Source organism: Aquarana catesbeiana, linkage group LG13 (assembly GCF_042186555.1).
Source record: "Aquarana catesbeiana isolate 2022-GZ linkage group LG13, ASM4218655v1, whole genome shotgun sequence".
In the NCBI taxonomy this organism is placed as follows: Eukaryota; Metazoa; Chordata; class Amphibia; order Anura; family Ranidae; genus Aquarana; species Aquarana catesbeiana.
In genome coordinates this window covers 62037150-62063395 of record NC_133336.1, presented here as the reverse complement: position 1 = coordinate 62063395, position 26246 = coordinate 62037150, and positions in this window count along the sequence as shown.

Here is a 26246-nt window from a genome sequence, read left to right as displayed (position 1 = left end):
GGTTCTTCTACACCAACTCAAACCATCCGAGTGCTATTGCAGTTGAGCCAGTAAGAGATCATTATGAGCTTCATACTCAGTGGTTGATGTAAAATCAATTCAGTAGAACCAGGTCTTCCAGAATTATTCATGTTTCCCTTGTCTGAGGAAATTAGATCAGCCATATTGAAATCTTGGTAGCGCTAGATTGCTTCCATAGTTAAGGTATGCAGCTTCTGACTGCATTGATAATAAAAGAGTACAGATTTTTTATACACTTTCCTTGTTCTAGAATTTTGATGTATCAGAAAAAGGCTGGGTCAAAGAGCAGGGGCAAAAAGTGGGAGAATTTTTGATCATATGTTAGCTTCAGTCCAGAATGGTTTAGGAATACTGTATAACCAAAAAATGTGGAATATGTCACCCTTTGCTTGACCACAACTCCAAGTGTCAGCAGAAGCTAGGATTTTGTTCTGCTGCCAACAGTCATATTTCTAAAAAAAAAAAAACGAAAAAAAAAAAAAAAAAGCATCCTGTACGTAGCTCAAATATAACCCACTTTGATCTGCATATAATTAGATTAAAAAAAAATACAAAGTAACCATAATGTCAAAATGAAAGTGTCAGGAATTGTCAATAAAAGTAGAGAGGAAAAGGAGGTTCAGGAGCAGGGAAGGGAGGCAGGGCATGCTATGTACAACACATGCACACACGTACTTCAGTGAATTTTTTTGGTGTACATGCAGTAGCATGCCCAAGGTCCTTAACCCAGTAATATCCACTAATCATGAAAACCTCACACATTCAAGTAACTCTCAAACTTCTCATTAATATGAGAATGCACAGTCTTGCAATTCATAAATCTCATTTGCAAGGGTGAATGAACTTTGCTCAGATGAGCCTGGGTTTGTGATCTGCAGCCAGGTGTGCGATTTTCCACTGTTGGTCCTGATATATGTGGACAGCCAAGCAGGAGCCCAATAGCACGCATCTTCTATGGAAGACCCAGCTTCTGCAGGGAGCACTGCTCCAATTGCTACCAGGGTACTGTGCTTCAAATAGGGTGGTCCTGTGTCTCACAAGTTGCCCACTCAGAGGTGCTGACAGTGTCTGTCTTGAGGAGTGTAATGCAGCCTTGCCAGTCCATACCCAAATAAGGAAAAAACAGGGAGGAGGAGGCGCCGACCTGAGTGTAGTATTAAAATGATGACTTTAATAGGATAAGATTAAAAACGCTTACAAGATGATAGAAGATGCATGCTCGTCAAAGTAAAATGCAGTCCTGGCATTCCACATGGCTCTGTGGGTCCCACTGCTGTTCCGTATAGCTGGAAAGGATTGAGCAGCTGGCTGGAATGGATCACAGCAAGTAAAATAGAAAAAAAAATATATATATATATATTATTGAAAAAAAGGGGGGTTGTATGCATGTAAAAATGAAGAGGTGATGGAGGGGAAGCCAATAGAAGGAGCAGTCCGCTCCGAGCGCGTAGCCTTTCATCACTGCAGACATGATTGACCAGATTCCAGCCCTTCCTAGATCCAATCAGATGCCGGTGACATCACTTCACTTCCATTGACCAAGGAAACCATAGAGGAACTAAGTTCCTCTCCACTTCCTTCCCCATTTGCATCACCGCCGCTACAATCAAGCATAACCTGCAGTGGAGAATAGAGACTGCACCTGTCCACATGCAGGCAGCAATAAAGCTACCAGATCTCTCTTCTTCTCTCTTCTCTCTTCTTCTCTCCACTCAGGATCATGCTCAGGCTGCCTAAATGCAGTTCAAAAGCTCTTGATTACAGTAGAGCCTCACTCCTCTGGACTAAAGTTCCCGCAGTGCTGCCTGATTAAATCTGTTGAACTCTTCCTGCTCAGCAGATCCTTCCTCTTGATGATAGAGGTCTTCTATGTCAAAATGGGACAATCATGCCTGAATAGGGGCGGGGAGCTTCGTCACCATCTTTCTTCCACATATAATGCTATTTTGACATCTCTATCCCATAAATTTGAAAACAATTCATCACCTTGATATGTAAATTAAGGAAATAACCATTATTCAGGCCTTAACACTAATAATGGGCTTATGTAACTAGGACAGGATGCACCACAGCTTTTATAACCGCTCCCACTCTCAGCATTCTTTCGTTTTTGTTTTTTTTGCTAGTGTCCTTAGGAGATACATGTCTCTGCTCTACTGAGGGAATTTGGTGGATTTACTTTGTTTCTTTTGTAATTTACTTCTTCTCAAAAGACCCCCAAATTATACTCTTTCTAAGCGAACAAAGCAAAGGTGCCATATACCCCCTTAATATTGGGACACACTGGTCCCTTGTGGTTGGTAAGCAAGAGACTGACCCTTCAAAATACATCTGGTTGTCCCTGGCCACCGCTTTCCTGCCCACTGGATGTGTAATACAGCACAATAACTCTTTGGTCCTTTCTATTCTTATGGAGGAGCTGAGCTGTAGTGCTTTGAAGGCAGATATGTGTATCGCACTGGGAACAAACTGCAACAAATTAATTTGCATCCTTGTGTGGCCCATGTTCCCCCTGTATAAGCAGGAAAGAAGATTTCATGTGTATAATTTAGCTTATAAGGAGGCACACCACTTGTGGGAGTCCATTTCTCCTCATCGATCACTCTCAGAATCTAGCATGGCTACCTCCCTGCTACAGGAGAACAGCTTTTATGTGGAAGAAACCACTTCAACTGTGCTCTCAAACTCAGAGACACCATTTCTGGTGGACAAGGTGTACAACTGCTTGAAACTGGAGCATCCAGTGTCTGTCCAGCCTAAGGTTATCAGTAGAAGTTTAAAAAAGACTTTCATGCCACACAAAACCTTTCCTATGCAATGTGTAGTTGAGCAGGTCTTTTTATAGTGACTGGCTGCCCCCTGACAAAGTTTAAATTCCCCTCTCCCAAAATGGTTTACTCAGCAATACCACATGGAGGAGGAGTTTTGTGAAAAAATAGGTGGTACCTTCTGTGAATCCTGCTATTGCCTACCCTAAGTCCCTGACAGTTCCTATTGAAGATGTTCTGCTCTTTAAGGACTCATGGACAAAAAACTAAATGACTCATTAGGTTTAGAGCCTCTTTTGCAGAGTTAGGCCCTAATATGCAGCCTGTTATTGTTTTCATTGAAATTTGTGCACCCTTGCGGGCTGGTCCAAACAGATGGCCCAAGACCCTGGTTCCAGTCTCATGAATCCTTCTGTCCTATGGCATTCCAACTACTTTGAGGTATTGCATTGATTGGGGGTGGGGAGGGCTTGGTATGCTAATAATGCATGGAACCTTGTCAGAGAAGAATTCCAAGCGTCACATCAATATTCTGGAACTTCAGATCATTAGCCTGTCACTACAGTATTGTACTTCTTAGTTTTGGTGTCTTCCAACTTGAGTTAGATCAGACAACTCCACAACCATGGCCTGCATCAACCATTAAGGAGGTGTTTGTTTGCTCTGACACCTATCCCTTGTTTTGTATTGCTTTTGGATATTCCAGTAGTGTGTCTTATACTGTATGAGGAAGAAAACATGATTTTTGACTTGCCTGTAAAATCAGTTTTTTTTTTTTTTTTTTGGCATACAGTACAAGACAAAGAACTCCCCTTTGTATCTGTTATCCTTTATTGCTTTTTTAAACTGAAAACTGCTGGGAATGGAAGAGGTTATATTGGGATACTAACAGCTCTGTATTTTAAGTGTCCAATCACATGGAGGTGGCTACATATAAACCAGTCACTTAAGACAATACCTGTGTCCTATACCAGCTGCCCCCAACCTTTTTGGCACTGGGGACCGGTTTTGTGGAAGAAAATTTTGCCAACCACCGGGGAGGGGGGGTGGTTTGTAGTAGATGGGGCGGATTGGGGTTGTGGCGGTCTCCACAGCCAATTTGTTAGGGCAATGGCTTGTGTTAGCGCTTCAATCATCACAACACCATATTTGGTGCATTATTTCTAGTATTACATTGTAATATAAAATTAAATAGTTCAACTCACCATAATGCAGAATCAGTGGTAGCCCTGAGTGTGTCACTTGCCATCATCGCCTGCCACTGGATGCAGCTTGTCACTTGCCACCATCATCTGCCACCAGATGTAGCTTGATACTTGCCAGTGCCACTGTCGCCTGCCACCATATGCAGCTTGACACTTTCTACATCGCGTGCCACCAGATGCAGCTTGTCACTTGCAACCTTTTGCCATCAGAGCAGCCTTCGCGTCCCAGCTGCAGAGAGCCCACAGACTGGCATCGGTCCGCAGCCTGGGGGTTGGGGACCACGTCTTATACTCTTATACCGTTTTACCGTCCAAAATATGTATTTTATAGGTAAGTTAAAAAAATCCCATAATTTGTGTTAATAATAGACAGTCAGTAACCCTGAATTGCCAACAGTCTAATTCTGGATGTTCATCATTTATGGGTGCCAGAGATGAATAGACAATTCATTAACATCCTCATTAGGTAAATGATGTAATTACTTGCCTGTTAAACATATGATTGGGCCAGAAATGAAATGTCTGGCTCATCAATCCCTTTTATTCCATCACTTATTCTGTTGCAAAAAAAAAAAATTACAAAAACGAGTAAAAGAAAATGAGGCAAACTATCAACAATTCGGTCTATTAACTCTAGTTAGGTCCATGTTTATTTCTGTAGTGCTGGTCTTTTATAGGGAAGTTTTTAAGTTAATGCAGTTCATACCTCCCATGCCAATGCTTGTTTGTTTTGTTTTAGTAATGAATGATTGGATCCAGAACCTAATTTCATTTGTGTGCCTCAGGGCAACTTCTGTGGTGCCTTTTCTATGACAACAATAAGTTCTACCTGCTAAGCTGCCAGTACCTTTTATAAAGCATTTATATTGAATGTCTGACTGAAAGGGAAATCTTCTTTTTTTACCACATGTGCAAGATGTGTTAGAATAATAAAAACAAGGGGCAATATGACATCACATGGAATGATGCCCTGTAGGCCCTAAGGGCATTTCTCTAGGGCTGAAACAACTAATCGATTAATCGACAACTAATCGATTATGAAATTAATCGATTACTATTTTCATAATCAATTAATCGGCCAGTAACTTAATGGGTTTAAAAATAATAAAATTAGCCCTTTATAGTACAAAAAGAGCAAATAATCACTACTGTAAATATTACTTTCTCTGTTCTACAGTAAAAAAATGAACCCCTTACAGTAGCGATTATTTGCTTTTTTTGTACTATAAAGGGCTCATTTTCGTTTTTTTTAACCCCATTATGTTACTAAATGTCTTAGACCTGGTTCACATCTTTGTGTTTTTTGGTGCTTTTTGCAGAAACGCACTACAGTTCATATAACATGGTTTTCTATGGGACACGTTCACATCTATGCTTTTTTTCAGCCGCTGGCTGCGTATTTGGAAAGGGTCAAGGACTTTTTTTTTTTTAACGCAAAACGGTGCTTTTTTGGTTCAATATACCTCAATGGAGAAGCTGCAGAAAAGCATGTAATGCATTTTTGCAGCAATTTGTATTTTTTAATCTGCCCAACAACAAATTGGCCAAAAAACGGTATTTCTCTTCTAATAGTGTATACAGTATATCTCCTCTAATAGTGTATACACAGTATATCTCTTCTGTCTTATATTCTCAGATTAGATTCAATATTTTGCTCCCTAACCATATAGTTGGTTGTTTATATTTACCACTGCATAGAGATATTTAAGAATAAATTGCTTTTTTTTAAACTTTACATATTAACTAAATTATATACCACACTTTTTTTGTAAGGTTATTAACCGATTAATCGAAACAACAATCGACCAACTAATCGATTATGAAAATAATCGTTAGTTACAGCCCTACATTCCTCCAAATACAGGAAGGATCACTGAAAACCATTCATACCTGTACAGCCCCCAAAGTTTTATAAAACTTACAATATATATATATATATATATATATATATATATATATATATCGTAAGAAGGGAACTTGGCTCTTAGAGGCACATGTCTCACTATTTGGTCAGAGCCAGATTATCCACAAAAACTTTGTTAGAACCTTTTTTTTTTTTTTCTGACTAAAAAGGTCTGTTTAACTACAGATTCTTTGAGTATATTTTTCTTACAGTTTCATACTTTGCTATACTGCTAAACACACTTGTTGGAAATATTTTATCTTTTTTATATTATTATCCGTATTGCTCACATACCCAGATTTCTGTGTAGCCAGCATAGGCCATTGCCTCCGGTGGCAGGGTTGCCAGGAGTGATACACTCAGCCACGTGCACATCATGTTGATAACTTTCAATAACTCATTCCTGTGTATAGTTGAAGGGTACAAGTAAGCTAGGTTCACATTGTTGCCCTGCAGCATTGAGGCTTAGTTCTTCCACTCTGGTTCCATATATCTAGAACTGAACTGCTATTATAGTGGCAGGACAATTTGTCCTGGTCATCTAGTCATCAGCTCCAGGTAAATCCATCAATAAGTAGAATTGGCACATGGTCATGGAGCCTTAGAATTATGAATTAAGGAGAAAATTAAGTCATGGAAAACTCTAACTCATTTCAGGCTGTATGGCCTTAGTCACAGCTATTTGTTAAACTATATACACCTCGATTAAATACTCCCTACCCTAAACAATAATGGGATGACAAACCGCTATATGACATCTTAAAGAAAGAGTGCTGCCTCTCTAATCGGAGAACCTGATGTTGGGTTTTCTTTTGTCCATTAACTACTATAAGCCACATATGAACAGCAAAAAATATATAAAGAGGAAAAGATCACTCCGCCTACCTTAGTCATAAGACTAAAACAAGTAAAAAGGCGCAAAGCACAATTACCTTCAGAAAGACCGATTAGTCCAGATACTTAAAATGAGAAAGATGCATGCAGATTTTCATGCATGTATAATGCAGATTTTCATGCATGTATAATGGGAGGTATAAATGAAGGTCAGTCAGGGCAGCCACCAATGGAGCCAAAAGCGGGATCCAGCAAGCTAAAACAATAACAAGGAAAGGGGCGCCTCTGAATATGTATCACAAACAAATTTTATTAAAAACAACAATATCCACTCACATGAGGGCAGAGGAAGTTGCATTCAGGTCAGTTGGCTGAGCAGTGGAACTACATGTCGCAGCGGTTCTTGCAGGGGATATCAGGTCCAGAGGTGGGAAATAAGCTGGTGCAACCGGATGCAGACTATAGTAATCAGTCCAACAATATACAGGATATATGTTGGACTGATTACTATAGGCTGCATTCGGTTGCACCAGCTTATTTCCCACCTCTGGACCTGATATCCCCTGCAAGAACCGCTGCGACATGTAGTTCCACTGCTCAGCCAACTGACCTGAATGCAACTTCCTCTGCCCTCATGTGAGTGGATATTGTTGTTTTTAATAAAATTTGTTTGTGATACATATTCAGAGGCGCCCCTTTCCTTGTTATTAGTCATAAGACTAAGCCCCGATGTGTGGGGTCGGTGGTGAAGACATGTAGGCTGAGGCCGCTCCTTATCGTTTGTTCACCTGGGCTGGTCGGGGATAGCGGTGATCCTTTCATCTTTACATTAACCTTTGGATTGGTATCAGGATAAACCTGCACCCCATGTTCTGGGACACAGGGATGTACTGTACTTTCACCTACTTTGAGTGGCGTCAAAAGCAATGTAGCAAAAAGACATGGTTGTCAGTCACAGGTTCTTACCAGTGTGGTTTTAGTATGTGCAGATATTGCAATTAATTCATTATTCACCCACTTTCTGTACTACTCGCCCACTTAGGGTGAGGATTGGTAAGCACTTTTATGGTAGAATGACCATTCCTCAATTGTCCCTAAACACTATGGAAATTCATGGAGGGGACATGACCTTCTCTTGTTTCTGTGGAGCCAAAAGGATATTTCTCTGCAACAAATGCAGTGATTTGCACCAAAGGATTCATGACTATGTGCCAATTATACTTATTGGTGGATTTTCTTTGATGGCTGACAGGAGCCTTAATTGTGCAACAGGGTTCCATGGGATAGCAGTGGCGTGCTTTGCCATATCAACTCTAGGTATAAATGCAGAGTGTGTGAACTGTTTCTTTCAGCCTCCTCCACTACCACCCTTGATGTGGCTTGTGTGGCATTGAGATCTGATCTTGTTAGTGTTTATGCCCCGTACACACGGTCGGATTTTCCGATGGAAAATGTCCGATCGGAGCGTGTTGTCGGAAATTCCGACCGTGTGTGGGCTCCATCAGACATTTTCCATCGGATTTTCCGACACACAAAGTTGGAGAGCAGGAGATAAAATTTTCCGTTGTCGGAAATTCCGATCGTGTGTACACAAATCTGACGGACAAAGTGCCACGCATGCTCAGAATAAATAAAGAGATGAAAGCTATTGGCCACTGCCCCGTTTATAGTTCCGACGTACATGTTTTACGTCACCGCGTTTAAAACGATCGGATTTTCCAACAACTTTGTGTGACCGTGTGTATGCAAGACAAGTTTGAGCCAACATCTGTCGGAAAAAATCCTAGGATTTTGTTGTCGGAATGTCCGAACAAAGTCCGACCGTGTGTACACCCTATTATACTAAAGCTGGCCACACAGAGTGAATCTATGTGACCTTGTTGGCACACTCCCACCCATTATTCTTTGATTTGATAATCAAAGTAGTCAGGCAAAATTTGTCAGAGATCCAATCAGCTTCATCCACTGTTCAGGTTTTCTGACAGTTGTAGGTGCTGGCTGTCAGAATACAACAACTGGTAGGGGAAATTCCTTTATCCACACTGTTTTGGTGGGGAATGGGATGAGTGAATTGACAGGTGCCTTTCATTCAGCTTACAGAATTCTTTATTTGTGAATTAGAGTGACAGTTGGCCTGGGGGACAAAAAGTATACATCCAACCCTGATTACTCTTCCTCATTTGTATCACTTTCACTTTCACTATATAATGCCACAGTGAATGGAACACTGTATAACTCAATACTATCACACAGCACTGTATAAACTCCAACAAATAGATGGCAAATACATGACAAAGAATGAAAAGAATCCCTACACGAACAAGGTAGAATCTAAGTAGACCTGGGTTAGTGATCACAAAAATCATTATTGATGTTATAAATCAGCCATGTTTCTTTAAAAAAAAGTTGACCCCAGTAAGGAAACCTAGTTGTCAGGGTGGTGACTGCACTGACATGGACCCTCTGGCAACACAGTATGGGATAGCCTTCAACTGGAAGACATCATGAAGTAAATCTGAAGCAGATATATTAACTGCAGGCAACAGTGGAGCAGAATAAGTAACCAGGTTACAGTCCAGAATTCAGGGCTGGCTGCGGACATGGATGGTCAGAAGCCAGAGGAAGGGTAGGCAGCAAACACTAATAACCAGGACCAAGTCAAAAGTCAGGTCAGACAGCAGATAAAGATAACCAGGTGCAAGGCAGAGGTCCCTATCCAGAAATCAATGGATATGATACAGTCTGGATAGTGGAAGGCTCAGCAGCTAGCTTGCAAAAGCACGAAACGCTGGGGGTTAACTCAAGTTTAAATAAATTGGGCAAGAGGAGGAAGCTGCTCCTATTGGCTGCCTCCTGACAAGGGAAGAAGAGGGCCACTCAGATTGCCCATGGCCTGGCAGGAATAGAAATGAACCATCCTGATTGGTGGTGCCCAGTTAGGGGAAGGGCACTTCTCTGGATGAGACTGCAACTCTCCAAGTAAAACCCAAAAGTGCATGTGGCCACGTGCCTTACAATTAGAGACCGCAATGGATTTTGGAAGATAAGTAGTACTGAAAATGCTATATTGAAGCAAGTAGACTTTTTTTACTTCTAAAATGTAAGAAGGAATTTGAGCCTCTGAGATTCCATTGCGCTTTTGACACACCTGCTTGTAATCCCCACTAGAGTGACTACGCAGGATCACAATTGGAAGCCAGTTTCTATCCCATAATAGGAAGTGCCAGAATGGGGACTTTGAGAGCTGGATTACTAGGTGGTGTTTTAAAAAAGCTGAATATTTAAAAAGATTGAAACCTACTTTTGACATCATTAACATGTTATATAAAATTTTAGTGATTTGGATTCTTAAATTCAAACCTGATTTATTTTTTTATTTTTTTTCAAGGTGTATGTGAATGCAATCAGCTTCTTCTATTATTATTATTATTATTATTATTATTATTATTGCGATCACGTGCTTTCTTTAATTGTTATTTTTTTCTGATCAGTATTAATTGGGATAGCCATGTTTGCTTATTACATTCTCATGCTGTGTTTTATACATCTCTTGTCTCCAGCGGCACCTATGTGGTGTACTGTATGTACAATAGCAAATTCATAGAACATATTAGACTTTATGACTTATTTTGTAATTTGGCAAAATTGCTGAATGCTTGGTTTAGCATACAGATAGTCACCAGAGAGACATACAATATAAGTGTGAAGAAATTATCAGGAAAGCACTAAATAGCAACTTGCAATGCATCATTAATACTCACAAGTAAATTCTGCAGTCATTAAAGAGGACCCGTACTGTGAAAGCCATGCTCAAAGACCGCATGGAGAGAAGTAGTCACTAATATTTCCTTTAGACTCCCTGCAACTGATCTTTTCCCATTACTGACTAACCATACCTTGTTCTGACCTATGTCTCTATGTGGAGGATGGTTATCTTGATGGAGGAGCAGGGCTTTTCTTTCTCATGTCAAAGCATTACCCCCCAAGTACTGGTGTTCTGGTGACGGGTGGGGTAATATTTAGGAAGCAGCAGGAGAGGCAGAGGAAGCACAGATGCACAGAACAAAGAAGAAACAGGAAGATTCTTGCACTCAGGTGTCGGACAAGGTCATCCAGTGCCCAGGGCAAACATGTGAAACTGCACCCCCCAGTGTGGAAAGGAGTTAGCCGGGGGGTGTATAAAATAACAGAGACCGGGTAGAAAAACCATACCAAGCCAGCAGGTGTGTTTAAACCATTGAGCCTAGGGCAGCGTCCCCTCCTGCCCACCCCTTGTCTCAGCCCTGTCTGTAGGTACAGCAGTGTGCAGCAGCAAAGAAATTGCATAGCCAAATCTCAGAAGGCTTGTAGTCAGAGACAGCAGTGTCTTTGATGATTTCACAGGTGCATACAGCTATACCCAGTGCCTAGACAGAGTCATGTTTTAGGAAGTACAGTGTTATTTATCAGGAGGCATTTAAAGCGGAGCTCTGCTAAAAAAAAAAAGTCAGCAGCTACAAATACTGCAACTGCTGACTTTTAATAATCGGACACTTACCTGTCCCAGTGTCCAGTGATGCGGGAGAGCGAAGCCCCACTCATCTCCCCCTCCTCTCTGCGGTGCCTGCATTGTAAGTGTGGGCGCCCAGCTGTGGCTTCACAGCCAGGCATCCACTGCGCATGCGCAAGCTGCGCCACGTGCTGTGACTGGCCGGGCAATCATCTGGGACCTGTGATGTGTCGCAGATGATTGCCGAGAGGGGGGGAGAAGTGATCTCTCTTCCGTTGCCGCGGTGCGCCAGGAGGAAGTGGGAGCTGGGACCCACTAAAAAGAGGGTACCGGCTCCCCCCCCAAAAAATGACATGTCAAATGTGGCATGTCAGGGGGTCACTTCCCTTATGCCCTGTACACACGATCGGACATTCCGACAACAAAATCCATGGATTTTTTCCCGACGGATGTTGGCTCAAACTTGTCTTGCATACACACGGTCACACAAAGTTGTCGGAAAATCCGATTGTTCTGAACGCGGTGACGTAAAACACGTACGTCGGGACTATAAATGGGGCAGTGGCCAATAGCTTTCCTCTCTTAATTTATTCTGAGCATGCGTGGCACTTTGTGCGTCAGATTTGTGTACACACTCTCAAACTTTGTGTGTCGGAAATTCCAATGGAAAATGTGTGATGGCGCCTACACACGGTCGGAATTTCCGACAACAAGGTCCTATCACACATTTTCCATCGGAAAATCCAAACGTGTGTACGGGGCATTAAAGCGGAAGTTCTATTTTTGGGTGCAATTCCGCTTTAAGACAAAAGACAATTTATTTATTTTTTTTCAGTATACCAATTATGGACAATTTAGATTTTAGATGTTCCCTATAAGTTAGATCCTGGGTGGTATTTCCCTCAAAAAGGTCTCCACCTAAGAAGTTCTCCCTATTGTGAAGTGTGATGAAAGTAGTCTATATGTAAAAGTATATTGGCCTTAACAAATCTTGATGTGTGTTTCTTCCCCTTGCTGCTTGAAAATCTGCCACAATTATGTTGAGATCGCCATACATGGTTCGATTTTTTTTTTTTTACTTCAGCCAGGCGACTGAATGAAAAAACTGCACCAATTCCCTCATCCACACATTCGACATGGGCATCCACCCTGATGTGCCATTGTATTCTGATATGACACAGTTAGAATACACTGATCAGCACTGATTGATTGAAAAGCCAATTCACGAGAGGTAATTCAATAGATCACCTTCTCGTGAATTGGAGTGGCCATACATGATTGAAATTCAGCCGCTTCCTTTTGAGGCGGACAGATCTTGGTCCATGTATGGCTAGCTTCTGAGAAAACATGGGTTACTCTTATCTTGCAGTACTAAGGCAATGGCTAAAATCCCCATAATCTACACAATCTGTGTGTAAACTTTCCTGTGTTTACACAGATTTTATCTTAAAACCAAAAAATAAAGAGACTTTATTAAATTGTGCTAACAAAAAAGTGTTAATTTTTGCTGTTCCCTATGGTTCATGATTTGAAAAAGGACTCCGGTTTCTGATTGTTTCCTATGGGCAACAGAAAATGTTCTTTTTAGCACACTTTTTATACATAAGCCTAATTGATACATTAGCTGGCTTCTAACCAAATTTACCCTATAGTTAGGTATGTAACTTTAACCATAGCAAACCATGCAACGTCATTGGGGCCTAGAACTGTTTGCCTCCATGCAGGTTGCAAAAAGCATTTGGCAAATACAATGTGTACATTAGGATAATTAGCATTTGCATATATTGGCATCCAAGGCAAATAGGATTCTCTATTTCTAGAAGGATTGCCTTGAATACAGAGTAGAGAAGTTATAGGCTGCTTAAAATATAGCTAAACCCTTAATGAAAAACAGTAGGTACAGCAATGGCACTAAAGTAGAGCAGGATCACCTTTTAAATGTCCTTAAAAGGGGTTGTAAAGTCTTGGGGTCCTTTCACACGGGACGGATCCATGATGATCCGCCCCGTGAACATCCGCTTGCTCAGCGGGGATCGCTCCGTGGATCCCCGCTGAGCAGGCAGATGACAGGTCCATCGCTGCACACTGTGCAGCGACGGACCTGTCAGAGTGCCGCTCTCCCCTATGGGGGATCGGATGATGACGGACCGTAGAGTCCGTCGTCACCCGATCCGATAACGGATGGAAAAGTAGGTTTTTCCTCCGTTACACTTTTTCGGATCGGTGCGGGTCGGATGTCAGTGGACATGTCACCGCTGACATCTGACGCTCCATAGAGGTCTATAGAGGGTCCGTTCAGGTCCGCCTAAAAAACTGACAGGCGGACCTGAACGGATCGTTCATGTGAAAGAGGCCTTAAGGCTCTATGCATTAAGGTGAAAAATCTTCTGTGCTGCAGCTGCCCCCCAGAATCCCCTCCTTTTTTTTTCTTGCCTTAACCCGTTCGTTCCAGTGATGTGCATGAGCTCAGCTGCTCCAGTCTGTTCTCATTGGATAAATTGATAGCAGGAGGGGGATCGCGCGTGCGGGGGGGTGGGCTTAGTCCTGCTGTCTGTATCAATGGGCGCAGCAGTGGGACTCATAAACGTGCCCCCATGGGTTCCCCCACGGAAAGCGTCTCTCTGTGGGGGCACCTGGGGAAGAGGAGGGACCAGGAGTGCCACCAGAGCACCCCAGAAGAGGAGGATTCAGGCTGCTATGTGAAAAACCCTTGCACAGAGCAGGTAAGTATAACATGTTTGTTATTTAAAAAAAAAAAAAAACGAACCTTTACAATCACTTTAATTACTTAAACTGTTTTTTTTTTTTTTTTATTTTCTGCACCTGCATAGTCTGCAAGTTTAAGTATGGCATATAAGTCTGTACACATAATCAGTCCTGAAGAATTTAACAATCATAGCACTGAGAGGTTGTGCTGAAATGGCAGCTGAAAATGGAGTGCCAAGAAGTCACATTGTGGTACACTGAGAGAGGGTGACAACGTTGCTACTGCAACCTGAGGATGACAGGGTAGCGTTGGGGTCACTCTCTTACAGGAAGTGGCTGAGGCTAAATTAAAAGTCAGTTTACTATCTGACTGAAGCCTCCACGGGAAAAGGAACGTGTATATAGACATCAGAAAAGACAGGGCAGGATATGTGTATTTTTTTTTTTTTTAATTTTTGGGTTTAGACAACACATTATTGGTATTGCTGTGCAGCAGGCCCCATCATGCGTAATTCTAACCCTGCCTAGATTATGTCTGTATGCCAATTGAAGGCACCCTAGGCCAGTGGTGTATTTAGAGTTTGTGCTGCCCTAGGGCTGACTAAACTTGTGTACCCCCTAATTTTTAATACGACCCACCCCTTCCTGTCAATGTCACACCCCTTCCTGTTTAAGACTCGCCCTGTCTTCTGTAAACCACACCCCTTCCACTTTAGGCTCCACCTTTTCCTCTTAGAGCACCACCTCTTCCTCTCTGTACATTAAAAGTGGGTACGAAGTGCAGCCTCACCAGTGCCCATGGATGCAGCCTCACCAGTGCCCATGGATGCAGCCTCACCAGTGCCCATGGATGCTGCCTCACCAGTGCCCAGCAGCGCAGCCCCATCAGTGCCCAGCAGCGCAGCCTCATCAGTGCCCAGCAGCGCAGCCTCATCAGTGCCCAGCAGCTCAGCCTCACCAGTGCCCAGCAGCTCAGCCTCACCAGTGCCCAGCAGCTCAGCTTCACCAGTGCCCATGGATGCAGCCTCATTAGTGCCCACGGATGCAGCCTCATTAGTGCCCATGGATGCAGCCTCATTAGTGCCCATGGATGCAGCCTCACCAGTACCCATGGATGCAGCCTCACCAGTGCCCATGGATGCAGCCTCACCAGTGCCCATGGATGCAGCCTCACCAGTGCCCATGGATGCAGCCTCACCAGTGCCCATGGATGCAGCCTCACCAGTGCCCATGGATGCAGCCTCACCATTGCCCATGGATGCAGCCTCACCAGTGCCCATGGATGCAGCCTCACCAGTGCCGATCAGTGCAGCCTCACCAGTGCCCATCAGCGCAGCCTCATCAGTGCCCATGGATGCAGCCTCACCAGTGCCCAGCAACGCAGCCTCACCAGTGCCCAGCAGCTCAGCCTCATTAGTATCCATCAGTGCAGCCTCACCAGTGCCCATCAATGCAGCCTCATCAGTGCCCATCAATGCAGCTTCACCAGTCCCATCGGCGCAGCCTCATCAATACCCGATAAGGGTCTCCAATTGCATTCCAATCATACCAAATTATGTGAGTAGCCTGCAGTTCCTCTTTAAGCACCAGTTCACATTGGGCTTATTTGGCATGCGATTTGGTGTCTATTCCCGGCAATGGCACCATCTGAATTGTTGTGGTGCTGGCTTTGTGGAGTCGCACAGATTCCCAAAAGTTCCTGCACTACTTTTGGCGACTTCAGGGTGTGATTTGTACAGACATCTGTGCATGAACCCGCACAGATGTCTGTCAAATTGCCCCCCAAAGTTGGACTGCATTGCTGGTTTGAAATCGTGCGAGTTCAGATGAACCCACACGATTTCTGACCCACAATGTGAACCTGGGCTAAATGTAGTCAGCAGGATGGGTAATAAAATCCAGACTGATCTATGATCAAAAATGACACTTTTCTTCATATGCTGGCATTAGCCATACAGGTAGCTATGAAAGGTAATCACATACATACATACAAGCAGACACTAAGGTGTTAAATGCTATTTATTCCAGAAGCACCAGCCTACAGATATTGAGCTGTAAAGAGTTAACCATATATGTAAGCAGCAGTGTACATGTGTCCATTGATGCAGAGCAGAAAAGCACAGTCCTCTCCTAGCACCAAGGACACAGAGGGTTAATTATCAGAGAGTCCTCCCTTTTTCAGACAATGGAGATAGAAGAAACTAAGTGAAAACTGGAGCACAGAGGAGCCGAATGTGAGGGAGGATCATTATCTTAGTTACTCTTACCCCCTCCAGGATATGCAGAAAGTAGCTGCCAGCTGAAGCCACAATCCGACCGGCCCCGGAGGCTCCATGTGCACATGGAATCACAACACAGGAGGCTGACCAGTTCTCTCTCTGCTCTCCTGTCTGTGTGGAGGGAGGGGGGGAGAACTGTCACCACATGCTCTGCTCTATGAGAGACGCTGCAGCCAGCAACCTCGGCAGTGAATGCACTGACTCGGGAGGAGGAGAGAGGTTTGCGGGGGGGCACTCTGCCCCCCCCCCCACCTGCAAAGTGCTGCCCAAGGCCTGAGCCTTGTCGGCCTAGGCCCAAAATTACAGCAATGCACCTATGATGCATGTTGCCTTTATATGTACAGTATATAGACTAATATATACCAGCAACTTCAGCACAGTGAACACTCAACTGGGCCTTTCTATTATGATGACATTTATGGTCAGGGTTTCCTGCGTTTTTGTCTCCTCTCAGTTCCAGCTTCTTTGGTGAAATAATGTGAGATGTCAATGTGTGTCACTTTGTATTCTATATATGTGCAGTTTATTTGTTATGGTCTCTCCTGATCATTGTAGGCCAGTGTTCACTCAGCATACAAGTGCAGTGTTTTGTTATTATATGCTGGCCTAATCATTGTGTCATTATTCGTTAAACTATTCACTCTGTTCACCAGGGTTTGTAAGTGACAGCGCAATGACATACATAAAAGCATGTATTCAGCTGTATTGTAGTGTAGTGTTTTTTTTTGTTTTTTTTATATATATACTGAAATTTTTTATTGTAAAATGTTACAAATATTAATAAAACACATTTCAAAATAAAAAAATAATTAAAGGCAACCTTATACAGAGCATTTAGGTCTGAAATACTGTTATTACAATGCAGCAGTATATATTGCAACCCATGTACAGCAGAAAAAAACAACTAACAAAGATGTGACTAAAAATGAAAAAACAATGCAATTTACTGTGTATTGTCATCAGCTTGAAGTAATAAAAGAGCAGAAAAAGAAATCGAGTTGTCATGTATGTTCTGGTTACAGCAGTTCGACAAAAAGTTAGGGGGCTAAATAATTCCCTAGATCTGGAATTTAATGCCTAGAAGAAAAGAATCACAGTTTTAAGAGTTCAACCATTCTCCTCAAATTCTTTCAAATTTGGAGGGGTAACCCCCTTGCCTGATACATCCATTTTATAAACTGGTAGCATCTGAATTAATTTCCTACAGAGATTGATGTACAGTGCCTTGCAAAAGTATTCACCTCCCTTGGCTTTTTACCTATTTTGTTACATTACAGCCTTTAGTTCAATGTTTTTTAAATCTTAATGATATGTGATGGATCAGAACACAATAGTCTAAGTTGGTGAAGTAAAATTAGAAAAATAGATACATAAAACTATTTTTCAGATATAAAAAAATTAAAATTTGCATGTGCATATGTATTCACCCCCTTTGTTATGAAGCTCATAAAAAGCTCTGGTGCAACCAGTTACCTTCAGAAGTCACATAATTAGTGAAACGATGTCCACCTGTGTGCAATCTAAGTGTCACATGATCTGTCATTACATATACACACCTTTTTTGAAAGGCCCCAGAGGCTGCAACACCTAAGCAAGAGGCACCAATAACCAAACACTGCCATGAAGATCAAGGAATTCTCCAAACAAGTAAGGGACAATGTTGTTGAGAAGCTCAAGTCAGGGTTAGGTTATAAAAAAATATCCAAATCTTTGATGATCCCTAGGAGCACCATCAAATCTATCATAACCCAATGGAAAGAACATGGCACAACAGCAAACCTGCCAAGAGAAGGCCGCACACCAAAACTCACAGACCGGGCAAGAAGGGCATTAATCAGAGAGGCAACACAGAGACCTAAGGTAACCCTGGAGGAGCTGCAGAGTTCCACAGCAGAGACTGGAGTATCTGTACATAGGACGACAATAAGCCATACGCTCCATAGAGATGGGCTTTATGGCAGAGTGGCCAGAAGAAAGCCATTACTTCCAACAAAAAACAAAATGGCACGTTTTGAGTTTGTGAAAAGGCATGTGGGAGACTCCCAAAATGTATGGAGGAAGGTGTTCTGGTCTGATGAGACTAAAATTTAACTTTTTGTCCATCAAAGAAAACGCTATGTCTGGGGCAAACCCAACACATCACATCACCCAAAGAACACCATCCCCAGCAGTCGGGACTGGGAAACTGGTCAGAGTTGAGGGAAAGATGGATGGTGCTAAATACAGGAATATTCTTGAGCAAAAAATGTACCACTCTGTGTGTGATTTGAGGCTAGGACAGAGGTTCACCTTCCAGCAGGACAATGACCCCAAACACACTGCTAAAGCAACACTTGAGTGGTTTAAGGGGAAACATGTAAATGTGTTGGAATGGCCTAGTCAAAGCCCAGACCTCAATCCAATAGAAAATCTTTGGTCAGAATAAAAGATTGCTGTTCACAAGCGCAAACCATCCAACTGTGAAGGAGCTGGAGCAGTTTTGCTAGGAGGATTGGGCAAAGATCCCAGTGGTAAGATGTGGCAAGCTCATAGAGACTTATCCAAAGTGACTTGGAGCTGTGATGGCCGCAAAAGGTGGCTCTACAAAGTATTGACTTTAGGGGGGTGAATAGTTATGCACGTTGACTTTTTCTGTTATTTTGTCCTATTTGTTTGCTTCACAATAAAAAAAAAAACATCTTCAAAGTTGTGGGCATGTTTTGTAAATTAAATGATGCAAATCCTCAAACAATCCATGTTAATTCCAGGTTGTAAGGCAACAAAACACGAATAATGCCAAGGGAGTGAATACTTTTGCAAGACACTGTAGAGAGAATCAGCATGTACTCATTGAACGACCACAATTTTTCAGAAATAGAGGCAGGAATGTTTTGGAGGCTGAATTAACCTAAGAGACATTTCAGACTGCATATACTAGGAACTGCACATACTAGGAACCTCAAAATGAGAGGAAATAAAAGCAGCAATTTGTGGCCGGAAGGATCTGACCTTATCACAGTCCCAAACAGGGAAATAGATAAGGGGGGGTTTGGGGTGTTGAAACCCCCCCCCTAGAGCGTCAGTGCAGATTGCAGAAGAAGTAGTTGTGTGCTCTACGCCCAAATCATGTGAAGGAAGTAGTCAACAACTTTTTCAACATTTATTGTAAAAAGGGTCGCCTTTTTTTTTTTTTTTTTTTTTATTCATTCAAAATAGATGAAGGGTGGTATAATAAATTCAGAAAAATATGAAAATATCAGAGATGTATGAGTTTTTCTAGCAGAAATAGCATGGTCAAAGTATGATTTAAATAGTTCCTGCCAATTCGGTTCCTAGAAGAGTAATGTAGTAGGTAAAGATCAAGCCAGATTGAAGTGGTCTAAGTAATATTTGTGTAAGCAGGTAGTGGTTACTGCTGCCCCAGAGGAAATTTAGAGGTTTACTGCACTCACGGCTTTTTCTTGGTGGGTCTTAGGTGCTATAAAAGAGACGAAGGCCCAGATTCTGGGGCGAACTTACACACACACACTTGAGAGGGATGCTCTGCCTGGTGCATTGCCGGAGTCTGAATGATCCATGTCCGTCCGAAGCCAAAGCTAAATTGCAGACATTGACTCAGCCAGCATTGGACTTTGTTTACACAGGTATGCTGGGGCAGCCACAAGCCTGTAGTTGGGGACTAGGGATGTTAGGGAATGTTTTCACTTTATCTTGGATTGTTGTTGTCATCATGTTAATTTATACGTTAAGTAAAACTTTTGAAACTTTGCCTTTGCCTGAAGTTACTAATGGGGTGCGATGTTAGTAATCGGCACATACAGTGGATATAAAAAGTCTGTAAACCCCTGTTAAAATGTCAGGTTTCCGTGATGTAAAAAAATGAGACACAGATAAATCATTTCAAAACCTTTTCCACCTTTAATGTGACCTATAAACTGTACAACTCAATTGAAAAACAAGCTGAAATCTTTTAGAAGGGGGAAGTAAAAATAAAAAAATAAAATAATGTGGTTGCATAAGTGTGCACACCCTCTTGTAACTGGGGATGTAGCTGTGTTCAGAATTAAGCAATCACACTGAAACTCATGTTAAATAGGAGTCAGTACACATTTGCCATCATTTTAAAGTGTCTCTGATTAACCCCAAATAACGTTCAGCTGTTCTAGTAGGTCTTTCGTTTTCTTAGTCGCATCCTACAGCAAAAGCTATGGTCCGAAGAGAACTTCCAAAGCACCAGAGGGATCTCATTGTTAAAAGGTATCAGTCAGGAGAAGGGTACAAAAAAAAATTCCAAGGCATTAGATATACCATGGAACACGGTGAAGACAGTCCTCATCAAGTGGAGAAAATATGGCACAACACTGACATTACCAAGAAATGGACGTCCCTCCAAAATTTACGAAAAGATGAAAAGAAAACTGGTCAGGGAGGCTGACAAGAGGCCTACAGCAACATTAAAGGAGCTGCAGGAATATCTGGAAAGTAATGGCTTTTTGGTACATGGGACAACAATCTCCTGTATCCTTCATATGTCTGGGCTATGTGGTAGAGTGGCAAGACTGAATTCTTTTCTTACAAAGAAAAACATCCAAGCCCGGCTAAATTTTGCAAAATCACATCTAAAGTCTCCGAAAAGCATGTTGGAAAATGTGTTTTCTTTATGTCTTTTGGCCATAATTCCAAAAGATATGTTTGGTGCAAAAAACACTGCACATCACCAAAAGAACACCATACCAACTGTGAAACATGGTGGGGCAGCATCATGCTTTGGGGCTGTTTTTCTTCAGTTGGAACAGGGGCCTTAGTCAAAGTAGAGGGAATTACGAACAGTTCCAAATACCAGTTAATATTGTCACAAAACCTTCAGGTTTCTGCTAGAAAGCTGAACATGAAGAGGAACTTCATCTTTCAGCATGAAATGACCCAAAGCATACATCCAAAATCAACAAACTAATGGCCACCAGAAGAAGATTAATATTTTGGAATGGCCCAGCCAGAGCCCAGACCTAAATCTGATTGAAAATCTGTGGGGTGATCTGAAGAGGGCTATGCACAGGAGATGTCCTCGCAATCTGACAGATTTGGAGTGTTTTTGCAAAGAAGAGTGGCCAAGTCAAGATGTGCCATGCTGATAGACTCATACCAAAAAAGACTGAGTGCTGTAATAAAATCAAATGGTGCTTCAACAAAGTATTAGCTTAAGGGTGTGCACACTTATGCAACCATATTATATTATTTTATTTTTATTTTTACTTCCCTCCACCGAAAAGATTTCAGTTTGTTTTCAACTGAGTTGTACAGTTTTTAGGTCGCATTAAAGGTGGAAAAAGTTCTGAAATTATTTATATTTGTATATATTTTTTTAATTTACATCACAGAAACCTGACATTTTAACATGGATGTGTAGACTTTTTATATCCATCCTTATAGTCTACAACACCAGTCAATAAACACATTAAGGTATGAAGACATCAGTACAAAGAGTTCATATATTGTGAAGACACAAGTGGTAACGAAGGTTTCTCTAGTAGCCTGTCATTAAGCGTGTACATGTGGCAGGTGGGAGCCTCTTGCAGCGAGGGAGAAGTTGGCAGCACTCCTTCGGCCGTGATCTGTCTCCCATAACAGCGGGAGCAGATCTGTACCACTGTGGAGCTTATCCTGTACACAGGTACAGAAGAGGAAGAGTTAAGTGAAGTGCACACATGGAGTCCATGCTAAGTGCATTGCGGGACTGCATACCGGGACTGGGAGTGAGGTAGCAAGCTGTGATATTCTGGACAGGTGGAGAGGGCATTGTCTCTGCGTGTCCCTCCTAAATGCATAGGTAACCATGGTAATGTTTGGTACATCAACAGAGTTTAGAGTCTGTTCATGTTTGTCATCTACCGGGTTGTGAGCGTGGCTTAAGTGAATGTACCTTATGTGCACATCAGTGACCCTGTACAAAGTGCCTAGTGTAGCCCAGAAGAACCCACCCTGGGGTAGGCCTCTCATGTGACCCTTACTTGGTGCCCAAAAAGCAGGGGAACATGGAGGATGTAATGACCCCCACACGGCACCCCCCCCCCCCACCACATGTTTAAACTTAGAGTTTTGAAATTGTACCCCCAATAACCCAAACTAGGCAGCAGTATACCTAAGTTGTAGGTATCGGAAATGCCACGTGTCCGTGATGTCCAACTCTTGCCTGAAAACACTGAACGGCTTAAAGGAGCCCGCCATATACACTTGGTGGACTTATTTTAGACCCTTTTGCATTCAAATGGGGCCATTCAGTTATAAGTGAAAATGCGGGAATGTCTAGTTAAGCCAAATAGGATGGTTCTATACACTGCATAGAATCGGGGACAAGGACATACATTTGTATATTTTCAGGGAGATGTTTAACATGTGTACTCCTGAGTTTGTGGGAAGAGTGCATCTTTATACAATATTTGACAACATCTTATAGGCAGAGACAATGGCAGCTTTAGTTGCTGTAGCAGCATTGTTTAATTGAGGAAATGGCCATCAATCTATATACACTAGCTGAGATGCATAATAGTATTTAAAAAAAAAAAATTGGTAGGGCTAAGCCCCCTTGTAACAATGAAAGTTGTAATGTCGTTTGAGAGAGTCTAAGGCAGGGATCCTCAAACTACGGCCCTCCAGCTGTTGGAGAACTACACATCCCATGAGGCATTGTAAAACTGACATTCACAGACATGACTAGGCATGATGGGAATTGTAGTTCCTGAACACCTGGAGGGCCACAGTTTGAAGACCCCTGGTCTAAGGGCTTTGGTATACCAAAGGAATGTGGAAAAGAGAGTCTATGTCTGAACAGTTTTTTTGGTACATATATGATGGCATTGGAAAGTATGTATAGTAGCTTTGGTATAAAAATAATTTTACATAAATTCACTCTGCCCATTAAAGTAAGGGGGAGTCTCAACCACAGCATAAGAGCTGCATTTTTTAGATAAGAATTAAACTTAAAGGCACACTTCCTTTAAAATGTTATGCCCGGATCGGATTTTCAACAAATGTTGGATGTGAGCTTGTTGGCTGAAAATTCGACCGTGTGTATGATCCATCGAACATTTGTTGTCGGACTTTCCGCTAGCAGGCTAGCAGGTTCTCAAATTTTCCACCAATAAAACTTTGTTGTCAGAATTTCCGATCGTGTGTACACAAGTCCGATGCACAAAAGTTCACACGTGTTTGGAATCAAGCAGAAGGAGCCGCACTGGCTATTGAAGTTTTTTTTTCTTGGCTCGTCGTACGTCTTGTACATCACCACGTTCTCACGTTCGTAATTGTTGGCCAACATTAGTGTGACCGTTTGTTTGCAAGACAAGTTGGAGCCAACATCCTTTGAAAAAAAATCCACTGTTTTGTTGTCAGAAAGTCCGACCGTGTGTACAGGGCTTTACAGTTCTAGTCACCTTACTGCTTGATTGCTTTTGCTGGGAAAACCATTGTTGAGCCATGTGAAATTGCAGGCCAGTTATACTGATGTCCTCTCACAAAGGCTCCTTGATATCCATGCGAGAGGAGCAGGCTGCACAGCAAAATGCCACTGCCCTGTTTCTCTACTTATCTTGACTTTATTTAAATGTAACACCCTCCTAGATCAGGTGCTAGAAGTGAGGCAAATTTAGTTTTTGGCTCTGCTGTTTCGAAGTTATATCTAAAGGCAGTCTATAGAGTCTATGCCTGGCTGTCACATAGAGTGCATGCTGGGTTGATTGACATCACAAGGGGGCAGTGCCTTACCTATTTAAGAACTGTCAAACAGCGGAGCAGGCATTCAGCGGTTAGCTTTTGTCATGGGAGGAGCGTTTTTTTTTTTTTTTATTGGGTCAGGCAGTGCAGCGGGCGTGATTGATGATGTATCTACATCGGGGGGACATTTTTTGTTTTTGTTTAGTTTTTAACCACTTCAATACCAGGCACGTATGCAAATTCCTGCCCAGACCAATTTTCAGCTTTCAGCGCTCTCACACTTTGAATGACAATTACTCAGTCTGTAAATTGTGATGCTGCGCTGTGAACTCTCTAATGAGGGATGTGAATAACTAAAATAGCTATTATTTTAGCTATTCACATCACTGATTAGAAAGTTCACAGCGCAGCATCACAATTTACTAATTTACCCGCTTATCTGCCAAGGATCAGCTAACTAGGTGTCTGCTGCATTGGACCCTCAGTTTTCTAATTAGTTGACAGCTCGGGAGTACCACTTATATTTATTCAATCATGCTACACTGTATCCAAACAATTTTTATATTTTTTTTTTCTCACACATAGAGCTTTCTTTTGGTGGTATTTAATCACCGCTGGGGTTTTTTTTTGTGATATAAGCGAAAAAAAAGCAAAAATTTAAAAAAAATCAAACACTTTTTTTTTAGTTTCTATTGTAAAATTTAGCAAATAAGTTATTTTTCTTCATAAATTTGGGCCAAAATTTATATTGCTACATATCGTTAATAAAAATAACCCAACTTAGTGGATAATATTTGTGTGAAAGTTATAGTCTACAAGCTAGGGTGCCAATCACTGAAAATTTATCATATCTGATCACACCTGTTGTACTGACGGCATTTCTTGAGACCCTAACAAGCCAGGAAAGTACAAATGACCCCTTTTTGGAAATTAGACAGTCCAAGGAATTTAGTATGAGGCATGGTGACTTTTTTGAAGTTGTAATTTTTTCCCACAATTCTTGGGGAAATTAATATATATTTTTTTTTTTACACAAACTTGTCATATCAACAGGTTATTTCTCACACACAGCATATGCGTACTTGCAATTACACCCCGAAATACATTCTGCTACTCCTCCTGAGTATGGCAATACCACATGCGTGAGACTTTTACACAGCCTGGCCACATACAGAGGCCCAACATTGAAGTAGCACCTTCAGGCGTTCTACGAGCATAAACTGCACATCTCATTTCTCAACCACATATCACACTTTTGAAGGCCCTGGAGCACCAGAAAAATGGAATTGCCCACAAAATGACCCCATTTTGGAAACAAACACACCAACGTATAATCTATGAGGCATAATAACATTTTTCGACAATTCATTTTTTCACAAAAGTTTTTGGAAAATGTCCTGGGTTATTACAGGCAGCAATATGGTCAGCACAGCCAAAGTATTGGTCCAGGCAGCAGGGAGGACCATCAAGCTTGGGGCAGGGGGACAGGGCTAGAGGCTTCTCCTACCCAAATCTCTTTGAAGCATCCAGACAACAGACCCTGTTTTTGGAGCACAGAAAACCAAAAACTGTTTTTCTCTACTCAGCGCTATTCTGAAGCCCCTCACATATGTGAGACCTCTGTATACTAAAGTTGAAGGGCGAAAGATCAGTCCAAGTGGCAGGCAAAAACATTGTCGCTTAACAGGCTGAGGTCAGTGCACTTGGAAGTCAGAAACGTAGTTTAAATCGTCAGGCAAAGACATCGTCGGAAACAGGCCAGGGTCAGTTAATTAACATGGAAGGTAGAAACGGGCAAATGATCCACACAGGTATTTGAAATGGGGAAATGGCAATCTGTTAATAATAAGGGGAACTAATATCTGATGGATGTGTGATACTTTTTGAAGCAATCTCCAATGCACAGGCCAGGTTGGGAGGGACATTGGAGGCAATAATAGCTTCTATCTCTTCTAACTCCTCCTCCTGCTGCAAACACAGAATTTCTTTTGGCGTCTTCTTCCAGATGGGGGGAATGTTATAGGGAAAATGTTGCTCATGAAGTCGACTCACACTATCAGAGCGAATGCTTCCTGGGGAGGGTCCTTGTTGGTAAATCAGGGCAGTGACGACGTCTTCAATATACTTGAGGTAGGTGATTTGTTGGTTTTCAGTTGATTTTTGGAAGCAGACAAACAAATTAAACATATTAAATAGATTAAATGCAACTTTTTTATACCAGTAAGGGGACTTTTGGGCTGACAAATAAGGTTGGAGCATCTGATCATTTAAATCCACCCCCCATTAAAAGATTATAGTCGTGGATACATTTACGCTTTTTCAACGGGGCAGCGTCTTCTCTGGATCACCACC